The 17445-nt window shown below is 46.5% G+C and overlaps 1 protein-coding gene across 1 annotated transcript in view; it reads right to left on the bottom strand.

Annotated features, from left to right (window-relative positions):
• The window catches only part of HAS2 (hyaluronan synthase 2), a 40634-nt gene extending 31745 nt beyond the window's left edge, over positions 1–8889 (bottom strand). The window contains exon 1 of the mRNA XM_083749220.1: positions 8223–8889. The gene's annotated coding sequence lies outside the window, so the exon portion shown is untranslated. The remainder of the gene's footprint in view (positions 1–8222) is intronic.
• Positions 8890–17445: the final 8556 nt, after the last annotated feature.

Raw genomic sequence — 17445 nt, 5'->3', positions numbered from 1 at the left:
TACCTCTGGCAACTAGTTATGTAGAGGTGGCTAAATGTACACATTGCAGAATCACAAACTGTGTGAATGGATGGAACGCTAACAAATATTAATACAACTTTGCCCCCTGAACAGTGGTCTACAGGAGAGACCTGCAACACATTGCATTATGCGCCTCCTCAGGATTCTAGCTACTCTGTTTACATTCCTCCCCCCTACACATTTTCTGTTCAATGCCTCTCGAGTTAGCCAGCATTCTGTACCCACTGAGCACATTTGTGTACAGACAGTATACAGTGTGTTATGTACTGAGTTGAACAGGATCCAAAATGCAGCAGTCTGATTGGTCCTAGAACAATAAGATTCAGAATGCAGCAGTCTGATTGGTCCTAGAACAATAGGACCCAGAATGCAGCAGTCTGATTGGTCCACAGGAGCCACCCAATCCAGCTCCAGGTGGAAATGAATCTGCGACCTGATTGGCCTACAGGAGAATCCTGGAATTAGCCAATCACGTGGGGCCCATTGTGTAAATAATGTATAAAAAGCAGACATTCTGGGGGAACCTCCATTCCTCCTCACCACTATGAGCTGAATAAAGAGCATGAAATCCACTCTCGACTCAGAGTATATTTCACAGTGGTACCTCGGGCTACAGACGCTTCAGATTGGAGACTCCACTAACCCAGAAATAATACCTCGGGTTAAGAACTTTGCTTCAGGATGAGAACAGAAATCGTGTGGCAGTGGTGCAGCAGCAGCAGGAGGACACATTAGCTAAAGTGGCACCTCAGGTTAAGAACAGTTTCAGGTTAAGAATGGACCTCCAGAACAAATTAAGTTCTTAACCCAAGGTACCACTGTAGCCTTCAAAGCACCTTCAAGGCACATTCTTTCCCTCAAAGAATTCTGGGCACTGTAGTTTGTTCAGGTTTGTGAGGAGTGTAACTGTGAGGGGCAAACGACAGTGCCCAGAATTCTTGGAGGCAAAGAACTTGTTTCAAATATGTGTTAGAAGGTATAGCGTGCATATACTCTTAGTCCTCATCATTGAGCTGTTTTTGGAATTCCCCCTTTCTATAGATTTGTCATACTTCTGCAAACCTTGGGGTTTCCTCAAGCCTGCTGATATGTTCATGTCACATGATCATGTCACACAGGGCAAATGCAACTAAGGGTGAAAGCATCACTGGTTTTTCCTGCTGTAAAAATATGCTGGAGAACAGCCCTAAAGGGAAAGGGAAAGGGACCCCTGACCATTAGGTCCAGTTGTGACCGCCTCTGGGGTTGCAGCATTCATCTTGCTTTATTAGCCGAAAGAGCCAGCGTACAGCTTCTGGGGCATGTGGCCAGCATGACTAAGCCACTTCTGGCGAACCAGAGCAGCACATGGAAACGCCGTTTACCTTCCTGCCAGAGCGGCACCTAGTTATCTACTTGCTCTTTGACATGCTTTCGAACTGCTAGGTTGGCAGCAGGGACCAAGCAACGGGAGCTCACCCCGTCACGGGTATTCGAACTGCCGACCTTCTGATCGGCAAGTCCTAGGTTCTGTGGTTTACCCACAGCGCCACCCACGTCCCTTGTTCTTCTTATATATGGGTTTATTTACCATCCCAGCATACAGGTCTTGATACAGCGCAAAGGAGCACTGCTATCCTTGGATTAATCAGCAGCAATTATATTTTGAACCATCAGAAGCTAAACGAGCCTCAAGTTTCAGTTCTCTAATCACTTAACTGGATTTTGCAGCAGAGCAAGCCTCATCTATTTCAGTGGAACAGACTTCCCAGGGATAGCTTGTGCCTGTGCAGATTTCCTCAGAAGAAAGTCCCACTGAATTCAAGGAGGCTCATTCCTTTGCATGCCTGTGTTGGACTGCAGCCTCTGCTGGCTTGCAAATTGATGCATCTCATTTCAGTGGGTTGGAAGAGAACTGAAAAGGCCAAGTCTCAAGTTTCAAAGCTGTCTCATTGTCCTGTTCCCTGTGCAGACTGCTGGGTGGTGGTAGGTTTTATTTTCTGCTCCTGCTGATAGCTATTACTTAAAGATGTGTGGAAACTAGAAACCACTGGGGATAATATATGTGGCTTGTCAGTTACACACTATTTCAAAGAGTGGTGAGCCAATGAGGTCCAGTCGGCCTTCAATCTACTTAATCTACTTATGGATTTCTTGTGGCCTTGAGAAAGTTATTTCTCTCTAATACCCTGATCCTAAGCATCTTTGCTCAGCATTATCCCATTTATTTGAATAAAGCTTGCTTCCAGTATGTGTGCTCGGGTCCTTTGTTTCTTCAAAGGATCGGAGCACACATGCTGGATGCAACCACCAAGGACTTTTGATACAGCCAATTATTTGTTTCCATTGTTCTGTGCTACCAACCGCAATGCCTTTGCTTTGTTGGTCAATCTGGGGCAAGAGGAAGGAGTGCAATTATAGTCATACCTCATGTTACTTTTGCTTCAGGTTGAGCGTTTTCAGGTTGCGTCCTGCGGTGACCCAAAGTACTGGAAAGCGTAACTTCCGGGTTTTGCCACTTGCGCATGCGCAGATGTGCAAAATGGCATCATGCGCAGAAGCGGTAACTCACGACCCGCGCAGACGTGGGTTGCATTCTGCTCATGTTGCGAATGGGCCTCCGGAACGGATCCCGTTTGCAACCAGAGGTACCACTGTATTGTGTGCATGGAAGGAGGGTGTGGCGATCACACAGGGTCCCCGGACGTTTCACCATCTATGGATCCCTGTGCCACCACTTTATTTCTCACTGCCACCACCCAAGCCCTACCTGGAACAATACTGAGTCCAGTCAGGGTTAAATTGAAACAAACTTTTGTTATTTATTGCAGTTTAACAAGCGTGTGGTTTCATAAATGGTATCGGTCAATTACAGTCATGGGGTGCCTATCCAGACCTATAACTTCCGCTACCTGCTCTCACTCACTAAACCACCTCTCAGATATTTACTTGTATTCCTGGCTCCTAACTGTTCCTGACTCAGCCTATTTCGCTACAATAACTCAACCTACCCACAGACTCTATCCCAATTCACCCCCACTCCAACCACCCACCCAACTCCCAATGAACTTCTCCCTTTGCCCCTCCCAGAACTGGTTTTATACTCCCACTGACTCCACCCCCCTGGGTCCTGACTGGGCAACCTGTTTAACTATTTCACCCCAGCACTCTCTCATATGTTTACGTCACAGAGGGTCCTTCCCATCACCTCAAACCCCAAGTTCTGTTCATACAAACAAAGCCCACAAATCTAGGGTGGGGCATCTGTGACCTTCCAGATGTTGAACTCCCATCATTGGGGGCAGACCCCTAGGGGCCAAGGCAGTTTTGGCCCCAACCCCAATGTATTTTTTGGGGGAGCCAGGGCCAGGCCTCTTCCAATTTTCAGAGGGCGCTTGGCTCCACCCCCTGGCTCCTTGAGACGTATGTCAAGCCCCTCAATTATATGGAAAAGCTGGCACCTTTGATTCCAGTCATCCCTGACCACTGGCCATGCTGGCTAACAATACAGTGGTGCCTCGCAAGACGAAATTAATTCGTTCCGCGAGTTGTTTCGTATTGCGATTCTTTCGTCTTGCGGAGCGCGGATTCCCTGAGTATTAACGGCTTTAAGAAAAAGGAAGCAAACTCGCAAGACGTTTTCGTCTTGCGAAGCAAGCCCATAGGGAAAATCGTGTTGCGAAGCAACTCAAAAAACGAAAAACCCTTTCGTCTTGTGCGTTTTTCGTCTTACGAGGCATTCGTCTTGCGAGGTACCACTGTACTGAGAGCTAGAATCCAACAACATATGAAGGGCCACCAATTCCCCACATCTGTTTTAAATGGTTAAAATCTAAATTAATCCTTTTATTTGGGAGTGGGGTCACTCTTCCCCGCCCCTGGTTATTTTCATTTTGTACATGAAACACATTTACTAAAATGGTAAGACAATCCTTATACTTCTGTTGGCGAACATAACTGCCTTCCAACCCAGGTTTAAACATTATTAGCTGCAGCCTGCATCTATGGAAATAGGTTTTGTACCTGGGTGATTCCTTTTCACCTCTTGTTTCCTTTGATTTTATTGTACACAACCTTGTGCATTGTATACCTTGGTTTGCAACCATTTTGGATTACAACCACGTCAAACCTTGGTTTGCAACCATTTTGGATTACAACCACATCAAACCCCTTTTTTTTATTACAACCCATTTATTTATTTATTGAATGACAACCCTTTTTTGGGGGGAAGCCCCATTGGCGAAAGTGCGCCTTGGGTAACAACCTGTTTTGGTTTACAACCGGACGTCCATAACGGATTATGGTTGTAAACCAAGGTACCACTGTACTAGGAAAAGTGAGCACATGGACTCATATTGAAGTCTAAGGAAATAAATGCAGTTTGTAAGGCAGGGGCTGGAGAAAGGCTAGCCTAAGCACGTTTACAGAGCTCCGTGGGACTCACTCCGTAGTATGAAGTCACCATCTGAAGCACACAATCACCTGCTTTAAATCTCCCTCCCAACGCCCAAAATCAATGAGATAAAAAAAAAGAAAAGCTTAACCTTCAAGCCCCATGTTTCTGGAGCAGCTATATGGTATAATAACCCATCAGCTCTCAGAGGGTGTCACAGGAGAGGAGGGCAAGCGTGACGGGAAGATTCAAGGGCAACCAAAGAAACAGTTAAACATTTCAGCGCAGTATAATATCAAAAAAAGTTTTTAATTTGCAGAATATGGCTATTTATCTTTTCAAAATAAGTGCAATAACATCAAGGGATGTTGAGGAAAGTTATCATCCTTATGGCTGCCATATTTCAAAAAGTAAAAACCAGGACAACCCAAAGCTGTTGAGCTTTCTTTAGGAGGGAAACACACATACAAAAACCTGTGCTGTCTTTTGTAAATTCCTCCCCCCCCCCGTCAATTTAAAAAAAAAGGCCAGACTCAATTCCGCCTATGAAATCCCAGACATATGGCAGCCCTCATCATCCTATAATACTTAACGTACATATGTAAGAGACTCATTTATAGTTATAATTTGGGAACATATCCTTATGCAGATGCTGATTTAATACCTTTATACTTGATTTTATACTTTCTGGATGTTCTATTTTGTAAATTAAGTACTTCTAGGAGTCCCCGTCCCCCACAACGTATTTCTTTTTTGTTTTCCAATCCATTTCCACATCTGCTGTGGCTCAATTTTTTATTCTGAAATAATAATAAAGGGAGGAGAGAGTTTGAGCTCCGTGGGAGAACAGAAGATCCCAGGTTCCACCTCCCGACTCTCTAGGCAGGGCTGGGAAGTCGAAAGGAGCTCCTTATGCCAAGAACCCCCTTGAAACGTCTCCTTTTTCTCTTCCCTCTCAGAGGCGCCAGCTGTAGAAAAAGTCCCCACTTCCCTCATGCTTGTCTCACGGATCGACCGGGGGAACCCCTTCCAGATCGCCGGGGCCAATCAGGAGAGGGTGCGGCGCCGCGTCATAAAGGAGGAGGCGGACCCTCCCACACAGTGACCTCATCGTCGGCATTCCCTGCATCTCGGGTCTTGCCTGCTGCCACGTGGGTTCCCAGCCTGCAATAAAAGTCTGCCTGGCTTTTTGCTGAGCGACCTCGCTCTTCTTTTTTTTGCTCGCTCTACAAAAAGGGAAGGCGGCCGGGACCCCCAGACGCCTCTCCCCTGCCTTGCAAGGGGGCGCTGGACTGCAGGCAGGCCGGGGCTTGTTTTCATGCGCTGGGGGGCGAATGCTGCACACGTGTGGGTCGCCTCTCTGGACTCTGGCCCATAACCACGGTCTCTTCTCCCCGCCTCCCCATAATTGAACCGCTCCAGCTGCGCCCTGTCGAAACCTTTTGCAACCAGACTCTCTTGCATGTGGTCTTTTGCAAAAAGGACCCTGCTTTCAAACTCGCTGCGCCTTCCCACGAGGGAAGAAAGGCTGCTGAATCCGGAGCAATAAAAAGGGAAAAAAGCAGTGGGAACGAAACAATGAGGTGGCTTCTATCCAGGGCATGGAGAGAGAGGAGATAGGCATCTTGGAGCCCGGCAGGCGGTTGCCAAGCCGGGGCCAGCGCAGCCTCCTCTCAAGCCTGGCTCCCTTTGTCCTGCCCCACGGATGGGGGGAGAGCGGATCGGATCGGCCCCTGTCTGCACGCGCGCGGCTCCGGAGCCGATGCCACGTCCTTCCATTTCCCTCGCCTGCCGGCGCGCCCCATCCGCCAAGGCAAAGGATCTCAACCCTGCCCACCCGGAAAAAAACAAAGCAAAGCCCTCGCCCCGATCCACGACCACACACCGCACTTGGGTAGCAAAGCACTGAGCCTTGCAAGGCCTGGAGTCGAGGAGTTGCATTGCTCCCCTCTCCGGTAAAACGGCGCCCAGCTGCGGCAGCGATCCTACGCATAGACAACCTGGGAGTAAGGGGCTTTGAAGCCCGCGAGGCTTAAGGCCGGAGTAAATAGGCACTGGCAGATCTTGAGGGTGGGGTGGAGGAGTCAGTGTGCCCACGTGTTAATATAGGGTGGGTATCTATCTCTGCTTCCCTCCCCCCCCCCCGAAGCATTTCGAAACGTCTTGCAAAAAGGGTTCACCAAACCAGACACACCCCTTTCCTAACACCGAGCAGACAGATGTTTCTTCCAGAGAGGGGAGGGGGAGACCGGCTCTCCAGATGTTGCTGGACTCCCAACTCCCAGCAGCTCTGGCCAAGGTCGCTGGCGGGGGGGGGGCGTCAATAGCCAGATGTTCCTCCCCACCACCGCAGCATCTGGCTATTCAGATTACATTTGAACACGGCTCCTTCCTTTCACAGCCTTTGCCTTGACAGATCTGTAGCTCCCATCAACGCGTCTTTTAGAAAAAGAAAAACGAAAGAAGCCAAGAGCGCACCCCAGCTACCCTCCCATCTTGTGGCAGCGCGTTCCGTAGGTGGAAGCGTTGCGGAGCAGCTCCTTTCTCGCGCCAGTCAAATTTATTAGCCGATTCTGGCTCGGTTTGTAGGTTGTTGAGACATCCTCTCCCCCCTTCCTTAATAAATAAATAAATAAATAAATCACTGGGAATCTGACACCCACACCCCTCCCCCTCTCGCCTTCTGCTCCTTCCCAGGTTCCTTCTCCACTCTCTTCCACCCGTTTGAAACCGGGAAGGGAGGGGAGGGCGTGGCAAAGTCACGTTTCATGTTTTTACAAGTGTCTAAATAGCTACAGTGTATGCAGTCCAAAAAGAGAGAGAAGGGGAAAGCAGACCCGCCTTCCGGAATAGACTCGCTCCTTTGATATTTTGGAACCAGATCAATGTCTCCAAATCTCCCAAGAACCTTTTATAGCTTACATAGGTGTGTTCATACGTGTGATTTTATATATATATATTTCTTGCAAGCCGAGAGGGAAAAACTATTCCTCTACTTAGGCGTACAAGACACGCCCCCCCAGTTACTTGCGAGTAGGCTTACTGATTTCCCTCCATTGATTTTACGGATGTTCCCACAATTATCACGGAAATGAGAGAAGAGACCAAACCCTAGGAGGACCTAGATGCATGTACTCCTGCATAAGCCCCTTCCAATGGGGTTTACTCGCGAGTAAGTTCTCTTCTGCCACAAAACCCTAGCGCTCGATCCTCGATCTTTAATGCATTTGCAGAACTCGGAGGAGTCGGGGTTGGTAAACGATTTATAGACCAGGATAAAGAAAACGGGCAAGATCCGGCCAAAGGTGAACACCTCCCAATACCATTTTCCCCCGGTAGAAGAGAAGCGCACCCCCCCCAAAAAAAAACCTAACCATGCTTAGGCCCACACGGGCTTTGCTCCCAAGTAAGTACGCGCAGGATTGCAGCCTTAAAACGCGGTTGACCTTGGCAGGATCGTGTCCTGAGCCCTGAAGACGCACCCACGGTAGCCTAGGTGTTAAATTTAGCTTCCCCAAAACAGGATGCAGTAAAGAGATGCACAGCATTATCTGAAAGACGCTTCAGGTGATCAACAGTAATGGCAATTAAATTAGGCTGTTCCTCGGGGCAGAGACCTGCGTTCCCATCGGTTTAAAAGGCACAAGCGCGCAAAGAGTTCCCTCGATGGCGCTCCACAAATTTCTCTGTCCCCCTCCTCGGAAGCAATGTCCGCCTCTTATTTAAATATAAATCATCCCTAAATCCCCCCCACACGATTTCTTGCAAGAAACCTAAACAGAAATAAAATTGCCAATTTGTATATATAAAAAAAGCAACCCTCACTCACCTTGCAGTTCTTCTCTGCTCATCCAAGATCTACAAAGAGGCCGTCGGCGCGGTGCGGAGACCTGGAAGCCCTCTCCCCCCAGATTGAGGTAATAGATCAACTCACGCTTTCGGGAGGGTGTTTGGAGGGGCTGGATCCCAACGGCCTGCAAACCATGGGGAAGAAAACAGGGAGCAGAAGGGGGATCTTTTCTCCCCCACCTGGATCCCAGTTCCCTAAAAAAAAAAAAAAATCAAGTTTCTGGCCTTTTTCCCCCTTCAAATTTCCTTGCCCCTTCCTTAATTTTTTCTCAAAGCTGGCTTCCAGAGAGATGGAGACGGTGGGCTTGTTCCTGGCGGTTGGAGAGTCCAGGCGCCCGCCGCAGAAGTTGCTAAGAAAAGTTGAAGGCGGCGCAGCATCAACAGGCAAAAGAGGGAAGGGGGAAAAAAGTCTCTCTCTCTCTCTCTTTGGTCCGGGCTGAATGGAACTTCTATCTCAGGCTCGGCGGCGGCGTAGCAGCAGCAAGCAGCCTCAGCAGTTGGAAGTAGCGGGTGGATAATATTTTCCAGACGTCTCTTGCCTCTTTCTCTCTCTCTCTCTCTCTCTCTCTCTCTCTCTCTCTCTCCCGTCTTCTTTTTCCTGCCTCCCTTTGGCTGCTGAGATTCTGCCTGCTCCAAGTTAAGGGGTCTCTCTCGCTTTCTCCTTTTTTTTTTTTTTAAACCAGTGAAGGCTTGGAGGTTGTTTTAATAGGGTGGAAAGGGGGGGGGGAGAGGAGGAGGAAGGAGGGAGAGAGGGAGGGAACTCCTGTAAGTTGGAGGGGGGGGGGGAGAGAGAGCGAGAGAGAAGAGGGAGAGAACTGCCCATTCAACAGGACCAGTTTAAACTCGAGTGAATTCAATTAAATTAATTGCAAACAGAAATTGCAAAAAGAAAGAGAAATACACGTGTGTTACTACCACCTAATTTCATCTTCGTGTTAGAAGGGGTGGGGAGAGGGGAGTTGGGCTTTTGAAATCCCTCCATTCCGCCACTCATTTCACCTCCCGGAATCATATTGTACGTTTTGGGTAGTAAATGATTTCTGGTGCACATTGCACTTAAAAAATATATATATTTATAAAAAATCCAGGTTTCATATTTTCCCCCTCCTTCTCTTCTCAGGAAGCGGGCTGAAGGGATTGCTTCTCTGATTATTTCTTAATTCATTGGAATTGCTTTACACAAGCTGGCTTTGCTTCCTTGATCCAGCCCAGCTTTGCAAGATAATAAGGGATATGGCTGGAAGGGACTCCAGGCGATTGGAAAGGAGAAATAAACCCATTCACAGTCCCTCGGCCAAGGAGAGCAAGCCTGGAAGAAGGGGGAGGGGACGACAACACGAAACAGTCTTTGAAATCATCTTTGCATCAGAAGCTCTGGTCCCAATCCAGCCAGGAAGATCCATGTGCAAAACTGGGCTTTTCTGTGCAGGTAGCTGTTGGGAACATCTTGATATGCAGACACATGGCAGTGCCATCATGTTCGTTTGAGGCCCACTACACTGATTGGCTTTTTGATGGAGAGGAGTGGGTGAATGCACACCCCCCCCATCGTGTTAGTGGTGAGTTGTGTGGTTCATGACTAAATGTGCACGACTAGATCTGAACCAGAACCTCTCCATTTCTTCCTTTAGTTCAGGTGAGGTGAGAACCTGTGGAACGAGAGATGTTGCTGGACTCCAGCTCCCATCATCCCTCACCTTTAGGCCATGCTGGCTGGGGCTGATGACACTAGGAGACCACCAACAATTGGAGGACCACAGTTTGCCCACTACCGATATCGATCATCCCCTTTAGTTCTCATGTCCTGGGTGTGAGTGCCAAAACAGGACCACTCACACACAAATGAGAGGTGTTGGCAGGTTTGGGTGAGTCCTGAGGTTTGGAAATGTAAAAGGTAAAGGGACCTAAAGGTGTCCCTTTACCTTTACTTACCAGGGGTAAGGTAAAGGAGCTGCGGACTCAAAAAGGTTGAAAACCTCTGCTCTATACTAATAAAGGTAAAGGGACTCCTGACCATTAGGTCCAGTCGTGGCCGACTCTGGGGTTGCGGCGCTCATCTCGCTTTATTGGTTGAGGGAGCCAGCGTACAGCTTCCGGGTCATGTGGCCAGCATGACTAAGCCGCTTCTGGCAAAGCAGAGCAGTGCACGGAAACACCATTTACCTTCCTGCCAGAGCAGTACCTATTTATCTACTTGCACTGGCGTGCTTTTGAACTGCTAGGTTGGCAGGATCAGGGACCGAGCAACGGAAGTGCACCCTGTTGCAGGGATTCGAACTGCTGACCTTCTGATTGGCAAGTCCTAGGCTCTGTGGTTTAACCCACAGCACCACACACACAACACCCCCCCCCCCTTTTGTGGGGAGACATCCTAAGGGACTAAACCCAAAAAAGCAGCCCATTGGAAACACAGCGTGCTCTGTGACCCACAGATGGATGAACAGGATGAAAAAGATAAGAAAGGAAATGGAGAGCGTAGAATCCTGAACAGGGAGCCCTACACATTGCAACATCCCTCCCCCCCCCCCCCAGACAATGATGATTGATTGCTTATATTTATATCCTGCCCATCTACACAACTGTGCCCAATACACTTAATGAAATGAATGGGGAATTAGATCAGTCCTGTTACCAATTTTGCTGCGGCCTTCTGCTTGCTTACATCAATATTGTCAGTTGAGAGAAATGGAACTGCTGTGATCAATCAGTGCCCCCTTTACTCTGCTGGTGTACAGAAATAATGACTAATAAATTCCTGTCAATTCATGGTACTATTTCATATATATATTAAACATTATTTGTGGGGGGGTGATCTCTCTGCATTTTCCCTGCAACAGATTTTCAAGAAAACTGACCACCACCAGGTGGCACTGTTTAGAAAATTATAAGTCTTGCGGTTCCACTGGTCTTGCCAAAGGTCATATGATTTCTAATATTTTTTGCAAATATATGCACACGGACCCGAGTGAAAAGCTTGTATCAATCTGCCTCCCCTGAGGTTGAATGGCAGAAAAACGCCAACTAGCTGTAATGCGTCAGAATGGCTTCTCTTGACAGTTCCCATTCATTGAGCATCTGGTTTTGTTAAACAGGCATGCGGATTGTCTTCCCTGACATTTCCCCTTATTAGTATGTGGGCAAACTCCCCATAATCTGCTTCAGATAGAAACCTGAGCGAGCAGTTTGCTTCCTGGACATCTGCTGGATGTCCAGAGGAAGCTAACCCTGAGGAAGGATGCAGGAAACTTTCAGCCGAAGAATCAAATCAGCATGTGACATTCACGCCTCCTTCCCCAACCACCTGGCCGTGGGGCTGCAATGGCAGCAGAAGCCAAAAGCTGGCAAAATCCTATGCCTTTCTATGCAACTCTATCTTTGCCTTTCTGCGCAACCCTTTCATAAAGGTTCTGCAGCCACGGCAGGTTCTAGTCTCAAGGCCAGGCCTGCCAAACCTCAGCCCTGGGGTCTGAATTTGGCCCTCCAGTTCTCTCTTGGCTGGCTCTCAAAACTCTCCTCAGGCCACAAATCTTCCCCAGCCACATCCGTTCTCGCCCCTTATCTACTTAAGGGTTGCCATATTTCAAACAGTGATGTTTTCGAGCTATTTTAATGGAAAATCAGCAAAGACGACACTGCTAACATGGGTTGCCGTACCTCTGGATCTTCCTGGACGTCATTTTCTGACTTCTGCCCAGACATTGCTGCTGACTGAGGTATTCAATGTAGGCCTAGGAAATTCTGGACATATGGCAACTCTATGTAACTCCCTCCTTAAATGTTTTTTGCCGGGCTTTAATGCATCCTTTTAAAGAAAACAGAGACATCACCTTGCCGACAAAGGTCCATATAGTTAAAGCTATGGTTTTCCCAGTAGTGATGTATGGAAGTGAGAGCTGGACCATAAAGAAGGCTGACTGACGAAGAATTGATGCTTTTGAATTATGGTGCTGGAGGAGACTCTTGAGAGTCCCATGGACTGCAAGAAGATCAAACCTCTCCATTCTGAAGGAAATCAGCCCTGAATGCTCACTGGAAGGACAGATCGTGAAGCTGAGGCTCCAATACTTTGGCCACCTCATGAGAAAAGAAGACTCCCTGGAAAAGACCCTGATGTTGGGAAAGATGGAGGGCACAAGGAGAAGGGGACGGCAGAGGACGAGATGGTTGGACAGTGTTCTCAAAGCTACCAGCATGAGTTTGACCAACCTGTGGGAGGCAGTGGAAGACAGGTGTGCCTGGCGTGCTCTGATCCATGGGGTCACAAAGAGCTGGACATGACTGAACGACTAAATAACAATAAAATGCATCCTTGGGGTGTAAGGGGTATTAGGGGAGGAATAGTACCCATCGTGAGGGCACGTCATGCTCCTTCTGGGGTAGTTTGTCCACCTTTGGTCCCCACTCAGCTCTCACCTGTGGCTCCTAGGAGCTATCAACATGCGACAGGAGCCACACCCTGGGAACAGCTTTGACTGGCTGGCTAAACCGGGTGAAGGTAGCCAATGGTTCTCAAAGCCTCTGTGAGTTAGGGACTTCCCCTGCATACGAAGACAGGCTCCAGTGGATTGTGTGGCCAGGACAATGGTGGGACCAACAGGCAGGGCACACGATTCTGCACACTCATTTTTCAATAAGCATTTTTTTTAAAAAGGAACTCCTGGCTTTGTGGGTAGCAAAATCGTGAATAGCATCATTCTTCCCAAAGGCTCAAGGTGGCCAACATGCATTGATTTCGCTTCCCTCTGTGATGAAAATTATTTCATGTGAAAATCTGTCAGGAAATGCTGCTCCTAAAATGCATAGGCATATACACACAAAACAAAACCTGTTATAAAATGTATTTATTTATTTTAAAAAAAACTACTCAAGAGATGAACTAAAAGTGGGGGTGCTCTGATATTTACCTGTGGAAAGAATTTGGCCTGTTAGATTTGGAACTTGCAACCTCTTAACGGTCCAGTACTCAACCCCTTTTGTTTCTCCTTGTTTCTCCTTCATGACAGCAATAATAGTTGGCTAGCTTCTGATTTCAACCTTTTTATGTGTGTGGGGGGGAGTTTTTGTGTGTACAGCTTTATGTAAAACTGTTGTACACCACAAACACACAAGGAAGAGTGACATATCAGTGTTTCTATAAATACAAAAGCAAACCCCACCCCTGTAAGGAAGATAAGATGAAGAGAGAGCTAAGTGAGCTTTGTGCCTGAGCTGCAAAATTGAGGACCTAATATATATACAAGGAGCTAAGGCTTTGACCTCATTTGCCTAGTGGTGACTCTGCTCACCAAATCTCCTTTGCTTCCCCACTTTCTGTCTCAGCCTTTAGCCTGCCCTGTAATAGCTTCCTCTGCCTGTTGGCTTTGCCTTCCTGGAATAGCCTTCCCTAATCTGATACTTTCCAGATGTTGCTGCAGTCCAGCTGTCCTCATCTCCAGCCAGCGCAGCCCATGGCTAGGGATGATGGGAATTGGAGTCCAGCAAAGTCTGGAGGGCACCAGGCTGTGGAAGGCTGAACTGGAGTCTAGCCCCCAAATGCATCCTCTGGAGAGGGACTCCACAAATCGGTAAGGTGGGGGGGGAATCCAGGTTATTCACCGGCAGCTTAAGTTGATAATACTGTAGGGATGTTATTCACCTATTTCAGACCTTGTTCCTGCTGCTGATCTGTCTTGATTTTAGCCACTTATATTGTTGTTGTTGACATGTCCGACTCTTCGTGACCCCATGGACCAGAGCACGCCAGGCACTCCTGTCTTCCACTGCCTCTCGCTGCTTTGTCAGACTCATGTTTGTAACTTCGAGAACACTGTCCAACCATCTCGTTCTCTGCCGTCCCCTTCTCCTTGTGCCCTCCATCTTTCCCAACATCAGGGTCTTTTCCAGGGAGTCTTCTCTTCTCATGAGGTGGCCAAAGTATTGGAGCCTCAGCTTCACGATCTGTCCTTCCAGTGAGCACTCAAGGCTGATTTCCTTCTTGCGGTCCATGGGACTCTCAAGAGTCTCCTCTAGCACCATAATTCAAAAGCATCAATTCTTCGGCGATCAGCCTTCTTTATGGTCCAGCTCTCACTTCCATACATCACTACTGGGAAAACTTATATTACTCTGCATTATTGTGCCCATTTTACAGGTGGCTGAAAGACAGGGGCTTGCCCAATGCCGTAAGGCCAAGTTAGAACAATTGAGGCTGGAACAAGTGAGACTGGAATGCAGGTCAAAATCAACTGCCTGCTGAACGAAGTCAGCAGATAACATCATTAATGCTGCCACATTTATATAATATGATTGAGTGACTGATGTAAGTCATGATTGACTGTCATATTCTGACAAGCTTTTGGCAACTGACTGCTTTTAAAGGAAAGGGCTTTAAAAAAAAATCTGTGATTGTGAAGTTAATTGATCAGTCGGTGTCAGTTCTGCACTGAAGCTGATGCAAGAATTGACACTTTTGATTTCCGCAAATATTCATGGGAGACATTGGTGCATATGTAAATCCCTCCCTCTGAAATTCGTCAGATTTCACACTGTGCTGTGTTGTGCTCCAGTTAATTTAATCTCTACTGAGAAGTCTTAGTTCACACTGTACTATCTTCCACAAAGAGGAATCCTTGCATCATGCCAGATGGAACTTCTTGTCTGAGTTGCCAATGACCAGTTTATGCTAATAGAAGTTGTCAAAGTCCTCTCCTGTTTACTATAATCTGGTGTGATCTGTCAGAAAATGTTCCTATGCATTTGGCCTTATCTGACTCCTCTAGGAAGAATTGATATGCTAACCTATTTGATTATGAGCTCGGAAGAGCTAATCTATTCAAGATGCTCAATTCAGAGGATCCCATCTTAAGGTGCCAAAGGGAAAGGAGAATTTGATAAAGGTCAGTCTGATTCTGACAGACCAAGCAAATAACCCTCCAAACATTTGATTCAGTTGAACTGCTTGGGCTTACAGTATATCATGAAATTTATGTACCACTTAAAAAGCAATTTAAAACATTTAAAAATGATTAAAATTAACAGTACAAGAGGTGTAAACTTATCAACATCTGTCTGGAAAGGCTTGCCTGAACAAAAATATTTTAAGTGGACACCAGAAAGAGTACAGCAAAGGCACCTACCTGTAAACAGAGTTTCAAATTGTAGGTGCTGCTACACTAAAAGTTCAGTTTTTTACAAGTGTGGGGGTATTATAAGCACCTTTCCCAGTTCTGCAGATCAAGCATTTGAATGGGCATGGATGGAGTAATAATGTGATGCCATAAGTAAACTGTTCCCAACCTGTTAAGGGTTCTCTATACCAATAATAACACACTGAACATGGCCTGGTATTTTCCTATTTTGATATTTCTGATTGAATCATAGAACTGTACAGTTGAAAGGGGTCCAAAAGTATAAACAGCTTTCCGAAAAGCAGAAGTAGCTTTTGTTAATGCTGAATGCTTTAATATTTCTGTGTAAACCTGAAAAGTTTATATCATACGCTATGTGTGTGTACATAAATAAATTTGGTGCAGAATATGGGCTACAGGATGAAATTACATTTGTTTGGGTTTTGTCGCTGAAGGCGATGATGAGCAAGACTAAGTTTGTTCTTGGTCTAAGCTTTCGTGTGCATGCACACTTCTTTAGATACACTGAAACAGAAGTCACCAGACCCTTATGTCTGTCTGTCTGTCTGTCTGTCTGTCTGTCTCTCTCTCTCTCCCTCTGTGTGTGTGTGTGTGTGTAGTGGGAGGGTGGGGTGGGATTTTTCTTAGGAGGGTAGTAGGAGATGGGTGATTGACTCAATGGTTATAGTTAACCTGTTGACGACTGTTAACGACTGCAATTAGCCCTACAGGAAAAAGCAAGGGATAGTATGCAGATGATTAGCATATGTAATGAGACAGGAATCCAATATCTCTATTAAGACCAGGTCTCTCCATAGTTTTCAGTTTAGTGATAAGTTGTAATTCAGCAACTTCTCTTTCAAGTCTGTTTCTGAAATTCTTTTGTAATAAGACAGCTGCTTTGAGATCCTGTATTGAATGTCCTAGGAGACTGAAGTGTTCTCCTCCTGAGAAAAACTCCACCTAACCCACCCACTATATATAAGGGTCTGGTGACTTCTGTTTCAGTGTATCTGAAGAAGTGTGCATGCACATGAAAGCTCATACCAAGAACAAACAGTTGCCGTTTGTCTTAGACTCACATAGCTTGCCGTGCTGCTCTAAGACAGCTAGACAGGTAGCAAGAGAGTGAGAGGGATGTATGCATTTAATAGCAGAAGTACTAACAGGACTATGACTTCTGAAGATGAAGTTTTTTTAATTCGTGGAAAAGCAGCCCATTGCAGGCAATCACTGTAGCTTTATCAAAACTCATTTACGGATTAAGAGTTATCTCTGCTGAAGTTTGATACTATCATTGTCTTCATAGCCTAAGGCATTTGCCTGCAATCCTTGTTTATCTGCACAGCTAATTTGCAGGTACTGATTGAATTTCTAGCCGGATGTGATGAATGGTGTCTTTACTTTTCTGGCCTTTGTATACATTCAAAAATGAAATCAGCCTCAGTTTTGGTGTCAATGTAAACATTTTTCCCATCACAAGAATTAAACCTATACTGATAATGTAAAAATGGTGCTTCTGTCTCAGATAACAACTCTTCCAGACCAATCTACTGTAGTTGTTTTTTTAATAAGTCATTATGGATATTTGAAGGCAAGGCAATAGCACATAGGAGAAATGTATAGGTCTTCTTTCTATAAAGCCTTTGAGGCTTTTTGTGATTAAGCAGTGTATAAATTTTATGAAATGAAGTTTACATAATGTGTGTGTTTTAGGAGGCCCAATTTAATAGGTTGTTCCCACATGGGTGGCAGAGGTGGTAAAGGTAAAAAAGGTAAAGGACCTCTGGATGGTTAAGTCCAGTCAAAGGCGACTATGGGGATGCCACGCGCATCTCACTTCAGGCAGAGGGAGCCGGCGTTTGTCCACAGACAGCTTTCTGGGTCATGTGACCAGTGTGACCAAACTGCTTCTGGCGCAACAGAACACCATGATGGAAACCAGAGCACATGAAAATACTGCTTTCCTTCCCACCACAGTGGTAAGTAGTTATCTACTTACACGGGCGTACTTTCGAACTGCTAGGTGGCAGGAGATGGAACAGAACAATGGGAGCTCACCCCGTCATGGGGATTTGAACCGCTGACCTTTTGATT

This window comes from Podarcis gaigeae (genome assembly GCF_964106915.1).
Source record: "Podarcis gaigeae genome assembly, chromosome: 7".
NCBI classification, from domain to species: Eukaryota; Metazoa; Chordata; class Lepidosauria; order Squamata; family Lacertidae; genus Podarcis; species Podarcis gaigeae.
Note: the sequence above shows the minus strand (reverse complement) of the source record. Positions and strands in the feature narration are given on the sequence as shown.